The 22749-nt window shown below is 36.6% G+C and overlaps 1 long non-coding RNA gene across 1 annotated transcript; it reads left to right on the top strand.

Annotated features, from left to right (window-relative positions):
* The first annotated feature begins 7979 nt into the window (after positions 1-7979).
* On the top strand, positions 7980-9806 carry LOC114411609. Its single transcript, XR_003666500.1, has 3 exons — positions 7980-8024; positions 8363-8445; positions 9758-9806. It is a non-coding gene; the product is annotated as an uncharacterized LOC114411609 (long non-coding RNA).
* The last annotated feature ends 12943 nt before the right edge of the window (positions 9807-22749 follow it).

Genomic DNA, 22749 nt, shown 5'->3' on the forward strand with positions numbered 1-22749 from the left:
CATGGTCTATATGGAAGCTCAGAAACAAAATTTTGTTTGCAAATGCAGAATTTGATACTAATCGACTTTTTGAAGATGCTATCTTTATAATTTGGACTTGGCTTAGACAATTTGAGAAGGACTTCACAGTCCACTATAATCAGTGGTCAAGAAATATTAGACAAGGCTTTTTGTTTTTGTAGAGGGAGTGCACATAGTTACAGAAATACTTGTATACTACACAAGTAGACCTATTAGACTACTTATGTACTTCATATAATAGTCCATACCTTTGTAATTAGTACCTCTGGTACTTTATTTCAATATAATATATTTATCTTTGCTGATCAAAACAAAACATTTGCTTGTCGATTGATCAAACATAGAATCCCAACTAAAGGGAATTTGCGGAGAAGAAAGCTGGAGAAAGGCTTTGCCCAACCCTACAACTATTGGTCTAGTAATTTATCAACAACATTTTTTGATTAGGGTAGCAGTGCAGGGTTATTGTATTCTATTTAGATTGGCACCTGATTCGTAGGACCTATGGTTCTGCTAGTCTACTGGTTTTTACCTTGTATATTTAGTACCTTTGGTACTCACAGTTATTAATACAAATTATAATTTTGCTGATAAAAAAAAGATAATACAAGACAGAGAGAAGGGCAGTGGCAGTCACAACATATATATAGAGAAGGCATGAACATATCAGTCCAATGAAAGAAAGGTCATGTAGACAGGCATAGCATAAGTTACAAATATACCAGTAATGCATACAACAACAATTTCAAATTAGTTTTTGAATTAAACATATAAATACCTAAGTTCGAGGCTTCAAAGATATAATCAAAGCGCTTCCACAGCAACGCCAATTAGCAGTAGTAAATGATAACCCTAAAAAAAACCATACAGAAATTAGCCACAGTGTATTTAAAGCCTTTTATCAACAATATGAGGGCTGTCCAGTATTCATATAGAGAAGAACCATAATGATAATGGGTTTAGCTTTTTCCGTGAATAATGGAGAAGGAAAACTTGTCTACAATAGTACTAGTAGTTGTTTCATTTGCACACTGCATAATTCACATGACTTTCAGCACAAGCTGACTATTCAAGCCATGATGACCATAGGAAGAACCGCTTAAGAAAAATTCTTCGAAAAAAAACAAACAAACCCCATGAAAGGAAAACAAACAAATAAACCCTAACAAACAAACCAGTTAAGAGTGCTGGTAGTAGCTTTACATGGATCAGGCCCAATGGTAGTGTGAAGAGTAGGCTTGATAGATTCCTGGTTTCAGACCAGTGGCTGTCTACTTGGCCTGATAGCTGTCAACATGTCCTACCACACAACTTTTCTGATCATTGCCCAACCATCTTGCAAACTTAGCTGGTGGATTGGGGTCCTAAGCCATTTAGGGTAGCTGCTTGGTGGATTCATAAAAAAGGGTATCAAAAATTGGTGAGGGAGACTTGGAGTAGTGCTCAGCAGGGGGGTTGGGGGGGGGGGGGGTTTTGTTCTCAAAAACAAGCTGATGTACTTAAAAGATGTCATAAGGCAATGGAGTAAAGATTATGGGTTCATTAATGACAAAGGAATTCAAAAAATCCAACAGAAGCTAAATGAAGTGGAAGATCTAGCATCCAATACAAGTCTATCCGAGGAAGACATCAAGGCTAAGAGAGATTTACAGCAACAATTGTGGGAGGTCTCAAATGCCTATGAATCCCTTTTAAGACAGAAATCTAGAGCAAAGTGATTAAAAGAAGGGGACTGCAACTCAGCATATTATGTTTGAAATGCTTCCTTGTCCAGGTTTTTTTCTGTTTGTGGATTCAATCCAAAAGAAAACTTAGGAGAATAATTGTTGCAGGTTTCTACAATTCAGAAGATTGTCTAGGTTTCAAGAGGACTATTGTGATAGTCTTAGATTAGTACTGACTATAATTAGAGGATAATTAGAAATCATCATGTTTACAGCTGGTCAGGTTTCAACTTTTAAGTTAGCAAAATCAATGTGCATTATATAATTTTCTAAACTTTAAAGTATTGAAATTTCTAAAAGTCCAAAACTGTATCTAGATTCTAGATCATCTTATGAATGATGAGATGTTTGCATTTGTTTTTGTAAGCTCAAGTGTAGATTATGAAGATAAGCTAAAAAAAAATACGCAAACACATAAGCAGTTCACTTCAGGATATGTTATTGTAAAACAGTTACAAGCATAGTTTATTTGAAAGCACACTTACATATGAGAACTTTTAGAAACTGCCAATACGAGGCAAGTGAATAGTTTATAAACAGTCTGGAAGCATTCAACAATTAAGTGAATAAAATAGAAAAGAGAGCAAGCAACCTAGTTCCTTAAATCCAATTGGGTAAAATCATTATCTATACTTAAGCATTACTTGCTCAAGAAACAAAAAATATGTTAAAACAACAATAGTGAAGCCCCCTCTGTTGGACAGTAAAATGTTAAAGCAATTGCAGGAAATTTCAACAACCCTGTCGATCCATCTACATAAATCATGGTTGATTCTCTGTTATAGTGCAAACTGAATAACACCTTACTAAAAATCATGCAACATTACTTATTACTACCCAGAAAAAATAAAATAGGTCAAATGAAGTATAGAAGTTAGTGTTACCTTGATCAAGAGAACCCAGCAACACACGCACGTGAGCGGAGCCTGTACAATCGCAAACAAAAACCTTTTCTTTATTATCCGATGCCACTCTCAAATCGGGTCAAATCACTCACAACGAAACTTAGCATACACGAATTTGACCTATGTACCTCGCGGAGAAAGCTTTGACCTTTGAGCATCGACGACTGTTTCAGCACCCTAGTAGCAACAATGTATCTAGGGTTTTCTTTGAGCCAGGACAATGTGGGTTCTGTGGGGTTCGAGCGACGACGATATAGGTTTTCCGGTAACAAAAACCTTTTCTTTATTATCCGATGCCACTCTCAAATCGGGTCAAATCACTCACAACGAAACTTAGCATACACGAATTTGACCTATGTACCTCGCGGAGAAAGCTTTGACCTTTGAGCATCGATGACTGTTTCAGCACCCTAGTAGCAACAATGTATCTAGGGTTTTCTTCGAGCCAGGACAATATGGGTTCTGTGGGGTTCGAGCGACGACGATATAGGTTTTCCGGTAGTATAGGGGGTTCTGTGGGTTCCAGCGAGGACAATGTGGGTTTTCCGGCAGTGTAGGGGGTTCTGTGGGTTTGACCAACGACAATGTGGGTGTCGACGGAGCGGTTTTCGGCAGATTTCGGGCGGGATGAGAAAGAGAACAGCAATTTCAGGCAGGAGGATGACAAAGAGAAGAGGTAGGGCAAGGTTTTCGAGCGTGCGCAGCTTCTGAAATCTCTATTTTTTTTAACTTATAAACACAACAACATCGGTTTTTTATGGATAACCGATGTTAACTGAATGTAGTTAACATCGGTTTTGTAAAAACCGATGTTAACATCAAATACATTACATCGGTTTTTTAACAAACCGATGTTAAAATCAACTCCTTAACATCGGCTTCCTCAAAACCGATGTTAACTCTATGAAGTTAACATCGGTTTTGCCCAAACCGATGTTACCATATTCATCTTAACATCATGTTAACATCGGTTTTTTAGATAACCGATGTTAACATCAATTAGTTTACATCGGTTATGCTAAAACTGATGTTAAGTAACTCTATTTAATTACAAAAATGCCATCGCGCTTTCGTTAACATCGGTTTTTGCTATAACTGATGTTAATAGGGCGATGTAGAAAGCTTTTTTTTTAGTAGTGAGCAGAAATGTATTCTACTTCTGCTGTGGATAATGCTACACTATTTTGTTTCTTGCTATTCCAAGAAACAAGTGCAGACCCTATGAATTGACATGTACCACTAGTACTCTTCTTATCTGTTTTTGACCCAGCAAAATCTGAATCTGAGTATCCTACTAGGTTGCATAAAGAATTCTTAGGATACCATAATCCTAAACTAACTGTTCCTAATAAATATCTTATAATTCTTTTTACTGCCATTAAATGTGAAAACTTTGGATCTGATTGAAATCTTGCACATATGCATACACTAAACATAATGTCTGGCCTACTTGCAGATAAATAAAGTAGAGATCCAATCATACCTCTGTATTGCTTTGGATCAACAGGTTGACCGGATTCATCTTTGTCAAGATAACAACTTGTATTCATAGGGGTAGCCAAGTGTTTTGAGTTTTCCATTCCAAATCTCTTAATGAGTTCTTTGCAATATTTTGCTTGATTGACGAAGATCCCATCATTTCTTTGTTTGATTTGTAATCCAAGAAAGTAATTTGACTCATCCATCATGGACATCTCAAACTCACTTTGCATATCAATAAAAAACTCCTTGCACAAAGATTCATTAGTAGATCCAAAAATTATATCATCAACATAAATTTGTACTAACAAGATATCATTATCCTTCTTTTTTATGAATAAGGTAGTATCTACTTTCCCTCTAGTAAAATTCTTTTCTAATAGGAATTTACTTAATCTTTCATACCAAGCCCTAGGTGCTTGTTTTAGGCCATAAAGTGCCTTTTTTAATCTATAGACATGATCTAGTTTTTGTGAATCTTCAAATCCAGGAGGTTGTTCCACATATACCTCCTCCTGAATTAGACCATTTAAGAAAGCACTTTTGACATCCATTTGATATAGTTTAAAATTCATAATAGATGCATATGCTAATAACATCTTAATGGCTTCTAATCTAGCTACAAGTGCAAAAGTTTCTTCATAGTCTATACCTTCTTCTTGGTTATATCCTTTTGCTACAAGTCTAGCTTTATTCCTAATTACTCTGCCATTTTCATCCAATTTATTTCTAAATACCCATTTAGTTCCTATGATTGGATAATCTGAAGGTTTTTCTACAAATTCCCATACATCATTTCTTTCAAATTGATTTAATTCTTCTTGCATAGCTACTATCCAATGGTCATCTATAATAGCTTCTTTAAAGTTTTTAGGTTCTATTAATGAAACAAATGTCATATTATTGCATAAATCTTTAAGAGAGTGTCTAGTTGTTACCCCTTTTGAGATATCACCGATGATGTTATCAAGAGGATGATTTCTTGAAGTTTTCCATTCTTTAGGAAGATTATCATTTTCTTGTGCTGTGTCATCTTGATCATCCTTGTCTTCATCATCTCTCTTTCTTTTTCAGGTTTCTTTCTTCATTTTGAGTATCTTCCAAAGTATCTGCAATATCATCAACAAACTCCTTTCTTGGGGAGGAAATATTAGTTTCATCAAAAGTAACATGTATAGATTCCTTAATTGTCATGGTTCTTTTGTTGTATATTCTAAATGCTTTACTATGTAAGGAATACCCAAGGAAGATACCCTCATCTGCCTTGGCATCAAACTTTCCTAGATTTTCTTTACCATTGTTTAGAACAAAACATTTACATCCAAAAACATGTAAATGTGAAATGTTTGGTTTTCTATTGTTGAAAAGTTCATATGGGGTTTTCTTAAGAATAGGTCTAATTAAGGCTCTGTTCATAATATAACATGCGGTGTTAACTGCTTCTGTCCAAAACTATTTTGGAAGAGGTGTGTCATTTAAAAGAGTTCTAGCAATTTCTTCTAGGGCTCTATTTTTTCTTTCTACTACTCCATTTTGTTGGGGTGTCCTTGGAGCAGAAAAGTTATGTTCTATGCCATACTCATCACAAAACATTTCAAAATCATTGTTTTCAAATTCACCTCCATGATCACTTCTGATGGAGATAATTTTGAGATTCTTTTTGTTTTGAATAACTTTGGCAAGTATTCTAAATGCATGAAATGCATCATTCTTATGAGTAAGAAATAAAGTCCAAGTATATCTAGAATAATCATCAACAATTACTAATGCATAGTAACTTCCACCAAAGCTCATGACCCTAGATGGTCCAAACAAATCCATGTGTAATAATTGCAATGGTTAAGTGGTGGAAACAATATTTTTAGATTTAAAGGATACTTTTGTTTGTTTACCTTTTTGGCATGCATCACATAACTTATCCTTTTCAAATTTTAATCTAGGCAATCCAATAACTAGATCTTTTGAAATTAACCTATTTAGATGATCCATGTTAATATGAGCAATTCTCTTATGCCATAACCATGGATCACAATCTTTACTTAAAAAGCATCTATCATTTACAGATTTTTGTTTTAGATCAATCGTGTAAACATTATTTTCTCTAAAACCTATATGTTCAATATCTTTGTCATGCTCATGCTTAATAACACATTTTTCAGAATCAAAAGATGCTCATGCTTGGAACATCCACTGTCTATGTACCATTTCTTCCTTATAGAATCTTCTTTGTTATTCTCACCAGATTTTCTCATGAGAAACAAGTTGACTTGGTCTTCATCATGATCTTTGAGTAACCTGTTCCTGAAAATACTTTTGAAAGACAAAGAATCTAAAGAGCCCATTAATATTGAAGTTGTTAGACTTTCTACAAGAAACCTGCTCTGATACCACTTGTTGGATCGAGTGGCCTCAGAATAATTAAGAAGGGGGGGGGGGGGGGTTGAATCAATTATTCCTAAACCTTTACTAATTAAAAATTTACTCTTCTAAGGCTTTTACTTATGTTGTTAAGAGAATAAGGAGTAGAAGAGAAACTTAATCAAAAGTAAAAGCAGAAATTAAAATGCACAATGGAAAGTAAAAGAGTAGGAAAAAAGGAAACAAACACACAAGAGTTTTTATACTGGCTCGGCAACAACCCGTGCCTACATCCAGTCCCCAAGCGACCTGCGGTTCTTGAGATTTCTTTCAACCTTGTAAAAATCCTTTTACAAGCAAAGATCCACAAGGTATGTACCCTCCCTTGTTCTCTTTGAAACCCTAGTGGATGTACCCTCCACTATAACTGATCCACAAGAGATGTACCCTCTCTTGTTCTCAGTCAAACCCAAGTAGATGTACCCTCTACTTGTACCACAAAGGATGTACCCTCCAATGTGTTAAGACAAAGATCTCAGGCTGTTAAACCTTTGATACTTTGTGAATGGGGATACAAAAGAATTCTCAGGCGGTTAGTCCTTTGAACACTTTTGTATTAGGGAAAGGGAAGAATCAAAAGAATTCTCAAACTGTGACGTTTTGAATTCTTTGACAAGGGAGATGTAACACCCTGATATATATATCTATATATTATTAGTAATTATGTTTGATGTTTGATTATTTGTTGCGTTATTTTCATCCATAATTATTTTTAAGGAAGTTAATTTAGTTAATAGAGGGGTGTGGATAGATAAGGATCTAGCTTCTCAAAGAAGCTTGTTGAGAAAGCTTCTCAAAGAAGCCACGAGGAAGCTTCTGGAGGAAGCTCTTAATGAAGCTTCTAGAGAAAGCTACATGGAGCTGCCTCGGTAAAAACGATGCCCAACGTTTGTTAACCGTTGGATCTTCTCAAAATTTGGTCTGCAACTCCACAAGACACTTTTACATGATCTGACCGTTGGGATCTTTGAGAAGATGTCTGGAGTGTGCTAGAAGCCTCTTAATGAAGCTTCTGGAGGAAGCCTCTTAATGAAGCTTCTAGAGAAAACTACATGAAGCTGCCTCGGTAGAAACGCTGCCCAGCCTTCGTTAACCGTTGGATCTTCTCGAAATTTTGTTTGCAACTTCACAAGAAACTTTACCATGATTTAACCGTTGGGATCTTTGAAAAAATATCTGGATTATGCTAGAAGCTTCCGTTCCCGAGAGCATCTCTTATTTAAGCATTTCAGCCTTTGCTTTCTTGTAGCTTAGGAAAAATGCCATTTCTTCTTCTTTCTTTCTTCCAAATCCATTTCTAAAGTTCCAAGTACTTTCTCCATCACCCACATCCACCATTAGCCACCACAAACCATCATTGTTCTCCATTGAAAACCCACACCGAGAGGAACCCTTCAACCGAAGCAGAATTTCCAACTTGGCTTGCGGTTTCGGTAGAGAACGAAAACCCTAATCTCACCTTTCATTTTCTTTCGAGGTAACCATGGTTCTATGCTTGTTTCTTGTTTGTTTCATCTTGTCTTTGCATCTTTTTTGACTTTGGAACCGCCATTGCATGTCTTATGCTTCCTTTGAAAAACCTTAGAGAAAGAGACTTTGTAAGCGTTATCCTTTCATGAAATACATGTTATTTTCGTAACCTACACTGAACCTCGGTCACATTGGCGTGGTCGGAATCTCCAAATTACGTTCCTTTGTAAATCCCGAAATACTCTCAGCTCTTTCATGTAGTAATGTGGGTGTTTGACCCAGAGCACTGTTACTAGCTTTGTTTTCTTAAATCCATACTAAGTCTCCTTCGTTTTGGCATGGTAGAGGCTTGTGTGGAATCGACAAGCAAGGACAAAAAGGAATCTTCAAGTGACGCGACGAGGAATCCGTGGGGTAGCTCACTATAGGTAAGGGGAGTTTATTATAAAATTTACCGTTTTAACACCATAGTTAGGGTCAGGGAACCTAGCTATGAGGATATCTGCCTGTCCCTGTTGCATGCTGATTTTTCTTCAAAGAAAATTACGTTTTAACTAATGGGATGCGATATATATATGTATTGTGATGAATGATATTGTTTTGGCTGTTTGAAGACTGTGCGTGTGGAAATGATATTGTTGTGTTTGTTTGAATTGTTGTTGATGTTTCTATTGAGGATTTTAATTGATATGTGATGATAATGATAATTATGATGATATTGATTTGAGATGATGTTGTTAATAAAGACCATGTCAACATGAATTGTTATTATTGATGAATATGTGAATATGAAATGAGGTTGTTGTTGTTGTTGATAACGTCATTGAGATGAGATGATATTTATGTTGTGAATGACATGGAAATACGATTTGTTGATTGATGTTGGAAATGCATTGGCATGTGCATGTTGTGTATGTTCGTGGGGGGCACTGTGCACTGACCTTTCAGGGTCTTTGGCACTAGCTTTTGGCCACGTTCATACGTTGGATGTTGTGTATGATCGTGGGGGGCACTGTGCACTGACCTTCCAGGGTCTTTGGCACTAGCTTTTGGCCACGATCATACGTCGTATGAAGTGTATGTCATGGGGGGTAGAGTGCACTGACCTTGTCGGATGGCCCAGACATGGGTAACTAGCGTGGTTAGAGAATCTAAGCATTCCTGAGGGGATGCTTAGGTGCTTTAATTGGTCCATGGTCTTTGGCATTTACCTTTGGCCGTGATCATAGCTCATACGACACAGGAAATAGAGTAACTGTGGCCAAGTGTACTTTTTACTGGGGGGCTGTCACCTGGTAGGGAACACCTTTGGGCTCCCAGGCTGATCACCTATGGGATGGGGGCTGTTACGTGCACAACCGGGTGGTCTCGACAAACTCAGCACAGTTCCCTAAGTGAGAGTGTCGTGTGGACACGCTTAGGCTATTTCCTGAGATTTGGTTGTTGTTGGTACGTACCACATTGCATCTGAGTGTTGAGTTAGGTGCATGCATCATTCTGTGCAGTCTTGATTGGGTCCATGGATGGATGATGAGTAATTGTTGGATGTGAATGATGAATATTTGTTGGATATGAGTGTTGAATAATGATTTTTGTGTATGCTTATCATGTTGCCTATGTTCCTTGCTAATTGTGGTTATTTGGAATTGGTATTGGTTCTTTTATAATAAACTCACCCTTGCAATTTTGTATCGTGTGGTTGATACCTGTGATGATCACGAACCTTGTTCGTGGGAGCAGAATGACAGTGGCAGGGTGTAGGGAGTAAGATTCTGGTGAGGAGCCGCCGAGCCGACGTGATGACGTTGGCGTTATTTTGGGAGAGAGTTGTGTTTTGTAATCAACTCCTCCGTAGTTGGTTTTTAAGTTTTATTTTGTTGAGTTAAAGATGTAAAACTGGAATTTTAATTATATGTGTATGACATGTACCGAATTATTGTTTCTATGTAATTATGCATAATCACTTAAGTAATGGCTTGTTGTTGGATGAATTTATGTTGTGACAAAATCACTTCTATTTTCATAATAAAAAATTAAGGGAGTTCTTTTTATAAAAATTGAAATTATCGAATATTAGAGTGTGGATACCGTAGCGACGAGGCGGGTCGTTACAGGAGAAGGGAGACACAAAAGAATTCAGGCGGTTAGTCCTTTGTTCTTTTGGAAAAGGGAGAAGAAAAACACAAAAAGAATTCAGGCGGTTAGTCCTTGGCGAATTCTTTTTGGCAAAGGGAGAAGGGAATGAAAAAGATGAATAGCACAAGTTTTCAAGGTTTGGAAAACCAGAAAACTTCAGAAAGCTTTTGGTACAAAGAAGAAGAAGAAGATGTTCAAAGAGACTCAGAAATTAATGTGGAAAAATTGCTTGTATTAAAAATGAATTAGAAAAGATAGATTTAAAATTTAAAACAAAGCCTTGCTTTTATAGACTCTTCATGTCTGGTCAAGAGGACCATTCAGAAGAGTTATAACTTTTAGAAAAACTTAAAACCAATTTGAAAAAGTCAAAAACCATTTGAAGAGTTACATCTTTTGATTTTATTCAGAAACAAACACTGGTAATCGATTACCAAATTAGTGTAATCGATTACACAAAGCTTTTGTGTGAAAGGATGTGACTCTTCACATTTGAATTTGAATTTCAACGTTCAAAGGAACTATCGATTACCAAAACATTGTAATCGATTACAACTTTTTGAAAATAATTGGAACGTTGTAAATTCAATTTGACAACTTTTTCAAAACAATTTTGCTATTGGTAATCGATTACAACAATCTGGTAATCGATTACCAGAGAGTAAAAACTCTTTGGTAAAAGGTTTTTTCAAAAACTCATGTGCTATTCAAAGTTTTGAAAAACTTTTTAATACTTATCTTGATTGAGTCTTCTCTTCATTCTTGAATCTTGAGTCTTGAATCTTGATCTTGATTCTTGAGATCTTGAACCTTGAATCTTGATTCTTGAGATCTTGAACCTTGAATCTTAATTCTTGATTCTAGGCTTTCTTCTTGAGTCTTGAATTCTTCTTGATTCTTTTCTTGAACTCTTGAATTGTTCTTGATTCACTTGAGTTGTTCTTTGATTGATCTTTGAGCTTTTTGTCATCACCTTTATCATCATCTTTTGTTATCATCATTGTTATCATCAAAACACCTTTGAATCACCTTTGATTCACCATGAAGCTTTGCTTCTACATTCTTGAGTGCTGAACAGGGTTCTTAGATAGATTTATAGCACTCGTGTTATCACATCTTATAGGAATATGATCAAGTAATATTCCATAATCAGAAAGTTGTTGCTTCATCCAAAGAATTTGGGCACAACAATTGCCACCAGAAATGTATTATACTTCTACAGTAGATAAAGCAACACTATTCTATTTCTTACTATGCCAAGAAACCACAATAGATCCAATGAAATGACAAGTTCCACTTGTGCTTTTTCTATCAGTTTTAGAACCGACAAAGTCAGAATCAAAATATCCTATTAAATTGCATGTGGAATTTTTAGGATACCATAAACCTATATTCATAGTGCATAACAAATATCTTATAATTCTCTTAATGGCACTAAGATGTGATTGTTTGAGATTTGATTGAAATCTAGCAGACATACACACACTAAACATAATATCTGGTCTGCTAGTAGATAAATAAAGAAGTGATCCGATCATACCTCGATATTGCTTAACGTCTATTGACTGACCAGTTTCATCTTTATCCAAATAGCAAGCAATACTCATTGGTGTAGCCATATGCTTAACATTATCCATCACAAATCTGTGAATCAATTCCTTGCAATACTTTGATTGATAGAAAAATATTTCATTCTTGGTTTGCTTGATTTGAAACCCAAGAAAGAAATTTAATTCACCCATCATAGACATTTCAAATTCACATTGCATGTCTTAAGAGAATTCTTTGCATAAAGAGTCATTTGTAGATCCAAAGATAATATCATCGACGTAGATTTGAACTAATAAAATATCATCTAACTTCTTTTTAATGAAAAGAATAGTATCTACTTTACCTCTAGAGAAATCCTTTTTTAAAAGGAACTTACTCAGACGCTCATACCAAGCCCTAGGGGCTTGCTTTAAGCCATACAAAGCCTTTTTTAATTTAAAAACATGATTAGGCTTATCTGAGTTTTCAAATCCAGGGGGTTGATCTACATATACTTCCTATTGGATAAAGCCATTCAAAAAGGCACTTTTCACATCCATTTGATAAAGTTTAAAATCCATAATGGATGCATAGACTAATAACATTCTTATGGCTTCTAATCTAGCAACAGTAGCATATGTTTCCTCATAGTCTATCCCCTTTTCCTGATTGTATCCTTTATCTACTAACCTAGCCTTATTTCTAATAACTATGCCATTTTCATCTAACTTGTTTCTAAATACCCATTTTGTTCCAATAACTGGGTAATTTTCAGGTTTTTCAACTAACTCCCAAACATTGTTTCTTTCAAATTGGTTTAACTCTTCCTGCATAGCTATTATCCAATGTTCATCAATTATGACTTCTTTCAAATTCTTAGGTTCAATCATAGAAACAAAAGTCATATTATTGCATATATCTGTAAGAGAATGTCTAGTGGTTACCCCTTTTGATATATCACCAATGATGTTGTCAAGAGGATGATATCTAGAAGGTCTCCATTCCCTTGGAAGATCATCATTTTTTTTTATTTCATCAATTTGAGAATCTTCATTATTTCCATCTCCTTTTCCTTTGTGATTTTCTCCATGAATATGCATGTCTTCTAATGATTCTGAAATCTCATCTAGTATATCTTTTCTTGGCAAAATTGCATTAGATTCATCAAAATAAACATGAATGGATTCTTCAATAATCATAATTCTAAATGCTTTACTTTGCAATGAATATTCAAGAAAAATACATTCATCAGATTTAGCATCAAACTTACCTAAATTATCTTTACCATTGTTTAGCACAAAACATTTACATCAAAATACATGAAGATGTGAAATGTTAGGTTTTCTTCCATTATATAACTCATTCAAGATTGGTCTTATTAAAGCTCTATTCATGATATAACATGCAGTATTTACGGCTTCAGCCCAGAAATATTTTGAAAGAAAAATATCATTTAGTAAAGTTCTAGAAATTTCTTCTAAGGATCTATTTTTCCTCTCAACAACTCCATTTTGTTGAGGAGTTCTGGGTGCAGAAAAATTATGCTCAATGCCATGTTCATCACAAAATGATTCAAAATCTTTGTTTTCAAATTCTCCTCCATGATCACTCCTGATAGATGCAATTTTAAGATTTTTCTTATTTTGAATAACTTTGGCGAGTTTCTTCAATGCATGAAATGCATCACTTTTATGAGTAAGAAATAATGTCCATGTATATCTAGAGTAATCATCAACAATAACAAGAGCATAATAGTTTCCTCCAAAACTCATAGTTCTAGAAGGACCAAACAGATCCATATGCTACAGTTGTAAGGGTTGAGTTATTGATACAATATTCTTAGATTTAAACGAAACCCTTACTTGTTTTCCTTTCTGACATGCATCACATAATCTATCTTTTTCAAATTTGAGTTTAGGTAAACCGATAACTAAATCTTTTGAAATCAATTTATTTAAATGTTCCATGTTTATGTGGGGGCAATCCTTCTATGCCATAACCATGGATCATCATTCTTACTACGAAAACATTGATCATGGTTTTGTTTTTGATTTAAATCTATCATGTAAACATTATTTGTTCTATAACCTGTATGCTTTATATTCCTATCATGCTTGTAACACCCTGATATATATATATAGTAATTATATTTGATGTTTGATTATATTTGTTGTGTTATTTTATTTAGTTATTAAAAGGGTGTTAGTAGTTAAAGCGTTAGCTTCTCAAAGAAGCCTCTTGAGAAAGCTTCTCAAAGAAGCTTCTCAAGGAAACCTCTTAATGAAGCTTCTCAAGGAAGCTACATGAAGCTGTCTCGGTAAAAACGCTTCCCCGCCTTCATTAACCGTTAGATCTTCCTGAAATTTGGTCTGGAGGTTCATAGGATAGATGTCCATGATCTGACCGTTGCGATCTTCAATACAACGTCTGGTGTATGAGGAAATCTTCCTTTCCTGTGAGCAAAAACACTTGAGTGTTTCAGCCTTTTCTTTTTGTGTAGCCTTGGAAAAGTGCCATTTCCTTCTCCTCCTTTCTTCCAAAACCATTTCCAATGTGCCAAGCTTTTTCTCCATCACCCACAACCACTAGTAGCCACCACAAACCGCCATTTTTCTCCTTTGAAATCCCACACCGAGAGGAACCCTTCAATCGAAGCGAAATCTTCTAACTTGCTTCGCGGTTTCGATAGAGAACGAAGCCCTAATCTTACCTTTTGTTTTCCTTCGGGGTAACCATGGTTCTATGTTTGTTCCTTGTTAGTTTAAGCTTGTCTTTGCATCTTTTCTGACTTTGAAACCACCATTGCATGTTTTACGCTTCCTCTAAAAAACCTTAGAGCAAAGAGACTTTGTAAAAGTTATCCTTTTTCGAAATGAGTGTTATTTTCGTGACCTTCACTGAACCCCAATCACATTGGCGTGATCGAAATTTCAAAATGATGTCCCTTTCTAAAACCCGTAATGCTCTCAGCCCTTTTATGTAGTGACATGGGTGTTTGACCCAGAGCATTGTTGTTAGCTTTGTTTCTGAAATCCATATTATGTCTCCTTCGTTTTGGCATGGTAGAGGCTTACGTGGAACCGACGAGTGGGGACGAAAAAGAAATCTCCAAGTGACGTGATGTGGGACACGCGGGTAGCTCACAATAGGTGAGGAGAGTTTATTATAAAATTTACCGTTTTAACACCATAGTTAGGATCAGGGAACCTAGCTATGAGGATAACTGCCTGTCCTTATTGCATGCTTATTTTTCTTTTATAGAAAACGATGTTTTTAACTAATGGGATGCGATAAAATTGTTATTGATATGCATGCTGGAACTATGTTTTGACGAATAAGATGTGATATATATATATATATATATATATATATATATATATGTGTGTGTGTGTGTGTGTGTGTGTGTGTGTGTGTGTGTGTGTGTGTGTGTGTGTGTGTGTGTGTGGAATGTGAATTATTGTTGATGTTGCTATTGAGGATTTTAATTGATATGTGGTGATATTGATAATTATGATGTTATAGATTTGAGATGACGTTGTTAATAAAGACCTTGTCAACATGAATTGATGTTATTGTTGACGATTATGTAAATATGAAATGAGGTTGTTGTTGTGGTTGATAACGTCATTGAGACGAGATGATATTTATGTTGAGAATGATATGGAAATGGAATGTTGATTGATGTTGGAAATGCATTGGCATGTGCATGTTGTGTATGTTCATGGGGGGGTGCATTGACCTTGTCGGACGACCCATTCATGGGGGACTAGAGAGGTTAAAGAATCTAAGCATTCACTGAAGGGATGCTTAGGCACTTTAATTTGTCCATGGTCTTTGCACTTGATGGTGCCCATGTTCGATACGTTGGATGTTGTGTATGTTCGTGGGGGGCGAAGTGCACTGACCTTGTTGGATGGCCCATTCGTGGGGGACAAGCGTGGTTAAAGAATCTAAGCATTTCTGAGGGGATGCTTAGGCGTTTTAATTGGTCCATGGTCTTTGGCACTTGCTTTGGGCCACGTTCATATGTCGTATGTAGTGTATGTTCATGGGGGGTGGAGTGCACTGACCTTGTCGGATGGCCCATTCGTGGGGGGCAAGCATGGTTAAAGAATCTAAGCATTCCTGAGGGGATGCTTAGGCACCTTAATTGGTCCATGGTCTTTGGCACTTGCTTTTGGCCATGTTCATAGCTCATACGACACAGGAAATAGAATAACTGTGACAGAGTGTACTTTGTATTGAGGGGGCTTGTCACCTGGTAGGGAACTTCTTTGGGCCCCAGGTTGATCACCTTTGGGGGGGGCAGTTACGTGCACAACCGAGTGGTCTCGACGAACTCTGCATGGTTTCCTAAGTGAGAGTGTCGTGCGGACACGCTTAGGCTATTTCCTAGAATTTGGTTGTTGGTACGTACCACATTGCATCTGAGTGTTGAGTCAGGTGCATGCATCATTCTGTGCAGTCTTGATTGGATCCATGGATGGATGATGAGTAATTGTTGGATGCGGATGATGAATAATTGTTGGATGTGAGTGTTGAATAATGAATGTTGTGTAAGCTCATAATGTTTGCCTATGTTCATTGCCAATTGTGGTTATTTGGAATTGGTATTGGTTCTTTTTATAATGAACTCACCCTTGCAATTTTGTATCGTGTGGTTGATACCTGTGATGATCGTGAACATTGTTCGTGGGAGCAGAATGACAGCAGCAGGGTGCAAGGAGTAAGATTCTGGTGAGGAGCCGTCGAGCCGATGTGACGACGTTGGCATTATTTTGGGTGAGAGTTGTATTTTGTTTATCAACTCCTCCATAGTTGGGTTATGAGTCATTTTGTTGAATCAAAGATGTAAACTTCAGATTTTACTTATATGCATGAATAAATTTTAATTTTCCATCATGTGGATGACGTGTACTAAGTTGTTGTTCCTATATACATACATACATACATACATACATACATATATATATATATATATATATATATATATATATATATATATATATATATATATATTCACCTAAGTAAATGTGTATGTTTTAGCGAATGTATGTTGGGACAAAATTACTTCTATTTTCATAAGCAAAATTAAGGGAGTTTATGTTTTTATAAAAAAATTGAAATTATCGTGTATTAGAGTGTTTTGATATCGTAGCGGCGAGGCGGATCGTTACAATGCTCATTTTCAATAACACATTTATGAGAATCAAATGATACTAGATAGCCTTTATCACATAATTGACTGACACTTAGCAAACTTTGCTTAAGACCTTCAACAAGTAGAACATTCTCAATGGAGGAAGATGAGTTTGTACCTATTTTTCCAACTCCAAGAATTTTACCTTTATTGTTGTCGCCATAAGTCACATGTCCGCTTTTTCTTGGGAGAGATATGAGTGAACTTTGATGCATCTTCCGTCATATGTTTAGAGCATCCGTTATCTATGTGCGAACTCTTCTTCAAGGATACCTCTTCATTGCTTTCATAACTCTTGGCCATTAGACTCAAGTTTACAACTTCATTTTTTGAGTCTTTAGATGAGTCCATATCATTGTCATCCCATGTAATGTAGGCCTTCTTTGTCTTCTTTTCATTAAAAAATTTCTTTTCAAATTTCTCTATTCTTTTCTTGAAAATTGGGCAATCAATCCTCAGATGTCCAGGTTGATTGCATTCATAACATTTTGGAGTAGAGGATGAATCTTCTGCCCTTCTTTTTGATTTAAAATTTGATCTTCTTTGATTTCCTTTGACTCTTAGAAATTTGTTGAATCTTTTTACAAAAAGACTAAGATCATCATCTTCGTCTATTTCAATTGAATCCTCCTTATCACTTTCTTCTTGGATTGAAGATGAAGCTTTAAGAGCAATTCCCTTCTTCTTTTTATCATTCTCCTCATGTTGATTCAATCTCATCAATTCCATTTCATGTTCTTGTAACTTTCCAAACAATGTAGCAAGAGACATGTTAGAAAGATCTCTTGATTCAGTAATGGCCGTTACATTTGGTTGTCATTCCCTGCTTAAGCATCTTAACACTTTAATGACAAGATCTTCATTTGGAAATATTTTTCCTAAAGATGCAAGATGATTTACAATGTGGGTGAACCTCTTTTGCATATCATGTATGCTTTCATTTGGATTCATTCTAAATAATTCATATTCATGAGTCAATGTATTTATCCTAGATCTTTTTACATTTGTTGTACCTTCATGTGTTACCTGTAGGGTATCCCACATATCTTTTGCACTTTTACAATTTGATACTCTAAAGTACTCATCTATCCCTAAAGCAGATGTAATTATAATTTTGGCTTTTAAATTGTATTGAACTAATTTTCTTTCCTCCTCACTCCATTCTTCCCTAGGTTTTTTAATGGTTATATTTCCTACCACCATATAGGGAATGTGTTAGTCGGTGAATACGACTAACTTTTGTGTATAAAACTTGTGTAAATTGTATCAAACTCCTCCAATTTATGGGTATTTTGTAGTGTTGTAATTACTTTTTGTTAAAGATAGGTAATAAATACTTAGTACTGCCATTTTGTGTGTTTAATAATCATTTTTCTCTCAATTTCAGGTTAATTAGGCAAAAGTTTTAAAGTGCTGATTTTCACCCTCTCGCTAAGCCAATCTTCGGGTTTAGCGAGGCATCCGCTAAGCGCAACACTCCTCGGCTGAGTGCGAGGAAGAATCTGGAAGAAGGATGAGCAATGCATGTTCGCTAAGCGAAGGGTCATCTAACTAAGTGCACCGCTTCAGTCCATCTGCTGAGCGAGAAAAGCCGCGCTAAGCCGAAATTCACTAATGCGCGCTAAGCGGTTCAGAATTGCGCTAAGCGAACGAGCACGAACAAGGCCACCTATTTAAGTCTGAAATCAGATTTCTGAGTGGAGTTTGGGCCTTTTCTTTAAGCTTCTACATAATTGGAGAGTTCTAGAGAGAAAAAGGTCCAAGTTCCAAAGAGTTTGAGAGAATTTGTTGTGTGAAGATCAGCAGAGACCAGAGCTGGAAGAGGAAGCCGTCCTGAGAGCTTGAGATGAGTTTGTGAGTGATTGTGAGGTCCTAGAGGTGGAGGAGACATCCCCACTACTTGTATTTCTGCAATCTTTCATCTTTCTCTTCTCTTCGTTGTAAGGAAGCTTCCCAGTTATGGAAAGCTAAATCCTCTATTGGATCTTCCTTGTAGGTACTTAATGTAAATATCTTTTTATCTATTTAATGATATTTTGCGTGTTCACTGTGCTATCAGAACTTCATTCTACCATGCTTTTGCCTTGATCACGTAGATGCATGTGTTTTTAGGATAATTCAACAGTGGAAACTGGTCTGATTCTTAGAACTTGATAGGATAGGGCTAGTTTGTTGTATTTTCACGAGGAATCGGGGTACGGTAACTTAGTTGTTGTATGTTTGTCTTAATGCGGTCATGACCAAGTTTAGTCCAATAAGAGGATTAGGCTAGATTATCATGAGGAATCGGGGTTTAGCATTTTAGGAGACACCATAGAATGCATAAGCATTGTTAAGTAGAGAATATCCTTCTAGCATCAGGCACCTATTAGGAAGACCAACGTGTCGTCTACTTGTTTTTTTACGCATCATTTCTCACGTGATTTTTCCCTTTTAATAGTTAGTTTACACACCTGTTCTTAGTAAACACATCTCTTTTCACACTAGACACTTATTCATTGAAATAGCTTTACCAGGTAACACAAGTTCACCGAGAGTTCGATACTCAGTTCTTACTATTTTATATTACTTGCGCAATCTGGTGCACTTGCCGGAAGCGAACAAGTTTTTGGCGCCGTTGCCGGGGAACTTCTTTTTATTTGGAAAGTTAGTTCGTTTTTAGGTGTCTATTCTTTATTTGTTATTCTTTGATTTTCTGTGAATATTTTTTTTCTATTCATATTTATCTTCTCTTATTGAATTGGATAACCGTTGTGTTTGTTAGTATTTTATATGCATAGATCTCCCACAGGCAATTTAGTTTCTATGGACTTAGAAATTGAAGCTACATTGAGAATGAATAGGACCGAGAGGAGAAGGAAGCTTCTGCAAGATAGCTGTGCTATCAGAACTTCATTCTACCATGCTTTTGCGTGTAGAATGAAGTTCTGATAGCACAACTATCTTCATTAGGTAATCCTTGGAATAAATTCCCTTGTATTAAATGAATCAAAGAATGCGGGTAGTTGATGTTGCGAGCTTGCACTTCAGGTCGTGCAATGCTAGTAAAGAATTGTGGCACTGAGCTGCTTGAATAATCCTCAAGGGTGATCCTCTGGTGTTACTCATCCGCCATGATAGTGGCTTCAGGAAATTGAGTAGCAGATTCCCTTGATGATGGTGAATCAGGTGATAATGAATTAGAAAAATGAGTTTCTTCCTCAAGGTGGGACAATTGGCCAAGCAGATAGCTGACAAGTCATCCAACAGTTTTATGGCAAATACAGAAAAGAATCCCAAGGAGGAATGCAAAGCTGTGATGACAAGGAGTAAAAGGTTTGTGGAGGCTGAGGATGAAGAGAGTGTTGTGCATAAGAAGAAAGCTGCTTAAAAGAAAGGTACTGAGGGCATGAGAAAGGATGTTAGAGGTGAAAGCAATCAAGAAAAAGAGAAACAAATAATGGTCAAGAAAAAAGAATTTAATGACCAAGAAAAAGAAAAAAAAAGTAGAAAAAGAAAATAAAAAAATTGAAAAAGATGAAAAAAATAAAAATGAAGAGAAGAGTAGAAGTGACAAAGCTGTGAACGAAGGTAAGGAAGTACCATATCCTGTGGTACCTTCCAAGAAAAGAGAAAGACCATCGTTTGGCGAGATTTTTGGATATTTTCAGGAAACTGGAAATAACCATGGCCTTCGGAGAAGCTTTACAGCAAATGCCACTCTACTCCAAATTCTTGAAGGATATGTTAACAAGGAAACATAAGTATATTCACCAGGAAAACATCGTAGTGGAAGGAAATTGTAGTGTTGTGATTCAAAAGATCCTTCCACCCAAACATAAAGACCCTGGGAGTGTAACTATTCCTTGTTCAATTGGAGAAGTCACCGTGGGAAAGGCTCTTATTGACCTGGGAGCCAGCATTAATTTAATGCCACTCTCCATGTGCAAAAGGTTGGGAGAGTTGGAGATCATGCCCACTAGGATGACTTTACAACTTGCTGACCGCTCCATTACCAGACCATATGGATTAATTGAAGATGTTTTGGTCAGAATGAAACATTTTATCTTCCCGGTAGACTTTGTGGTAATGGATATCTGTGAAGATACTAACATTCCTGTAATATTGGGAAGGCCATTCATGTTAACTGCAAGCTGCATAGTTGATATGGGTAGAAAAAAGTAGGAGATGGGTTTTGAAGATCAGAAAATTGATTTCGATTTGTTTGTTGAAGACAAGCCTGCTCCAGAACAAAATGTTTGCTTACAGGTAATGGAAGTGGGTCAAGAGGTTCTGGAGGTGAGAACGAAAACATGATGTCACCTATTGAGGTAAAAACGTCAAGCTAATGACGTTAAAGAAGCGCTTCCTGGGAGGCAACGCAGTTTTAATTTCTGTTATCTTTGTTTTTCATGCATTATATCATGTGGAACTTGCTTTATAATCTATAGATTGGAGTATATCAGCTTATCCTTGATTGTTAGATATAAGGGTTTCAATTTGTTGAGGAAGGGACTGAAAAATGACTTAGAAAACATTTTCTGAAAAATAGTCCTTTCGCTAAGCTCAAGCCTCGCGCTAAGCGCATCTTTGTTCATGCGCTAAGCTGCGATTCTCAAGCGCTTAGCGATAAACCCTGGCATCTGAGGATGATTTGGTCCGCTAAGTTGGCCAAGGCTGAGCTAAGCCAATTTTGACTCGATCTGAATTCGGCTAAGCGACGGCCTAACCGCTAAGCGTGGTGTTTTGTTTGGCTAAGCGCAACTAGTTGCCGCCAAGCTCATTTCTTTGTGGCCAGCACTGGGGTTCCTGGAGCTAAGCACCAATCATGGCGGCTAAGCTGAATTCCTTGCGACAATGTAAGCACTAAGCGACCCCTTATTAGCTAAGCGGTCTCTCTTATGTACTTAAAATGCATCATTTCAACTAAGCGGGTAGAGAGCCCGGCTTAGCGAGAGTTGCAGGTTTTTTTGATCTGCATAACTCGCTAAGCAGTTTTATCCGAGCGCTAAGCCAAGCCTTTTGTTTGTTTAAAAAATATATAAAAAAACATGAATTTGAATTTCAAACGTCGGCTTAGCGCAGTTGCTCGCTTAGCGAGAAGCACGAAAACTGCTTAAGTGAGTGTAACGTCAGTTACACTCACAACTCCTAGAATTTTCAAAGCTTCTTCTCTGCATTTTCTCTCTCCAAAAATTCACCCATTTTTCATCTGTGCTTCCCTTTCGCATTTTCTACTTACAATCACAAAGCATTTATCATCCAAGTAAGTTCCTTGCTTTATATTCTCTTTTACTTGTCTAAACTTTAGGGTAGAAAACCTTACTTTTGGTTTTAGATTTTTAGGGTTTTAATGTTTTGTTAGAATTAGTTTAAGATTAGGACTTTATATACCTTTGTATTGTATTGAGTATTTCGGGAACATTGCATGTCTGATATGCCTTTTAGAGGCTTGAAAAGGGTAAGACAATGAAGTGCGTTTTCTGCATTCTCTGGAAAACGCAATGAACTTGCTAAGCGAGCATGCTGCGCTAAGCGAGTTCATCAGTATTCATTGAATTGTGTGTTTTCGAAAGAACTCGCTAAGCGCTCTTACCACGCTAAGCGAGTTCATCTTTTGAGGATGAACACTCATCCTCTTGCTGAGCTACCTGAGGCTAAGCGAGGCTGAATCGCTAAGCCCAGATAACTTAGTCAAATTTTTTGTGGATAGCCGCGCGCTAAGCCGAGCTTCCCTGAGCTAAGTGCATTTCGTTGCGGCAAAAACCCATACTTAGTTTATTTTCTGAACTGGATGGTGCCGCTAAGTGCAACCTCTAAGAAGCTTAGCACAAATCCTTGCGGCAGACCATAGGCTTAGCGGGCACTTGCCAACTAAGCCAATTAT

Source organism: Glycine soja, chromosome 5, assembly GCF_004193775.1.
Source record: "Glycine soja cultivar W05 chromosome 5, ASM419377v2, whole genome shotgun sequence".
NCBI lineage: Eukaryota > Viridiplantae > Streptophyta > Magnoliopsida > Fabales > Fabaceae > Glycine > Glycine soja.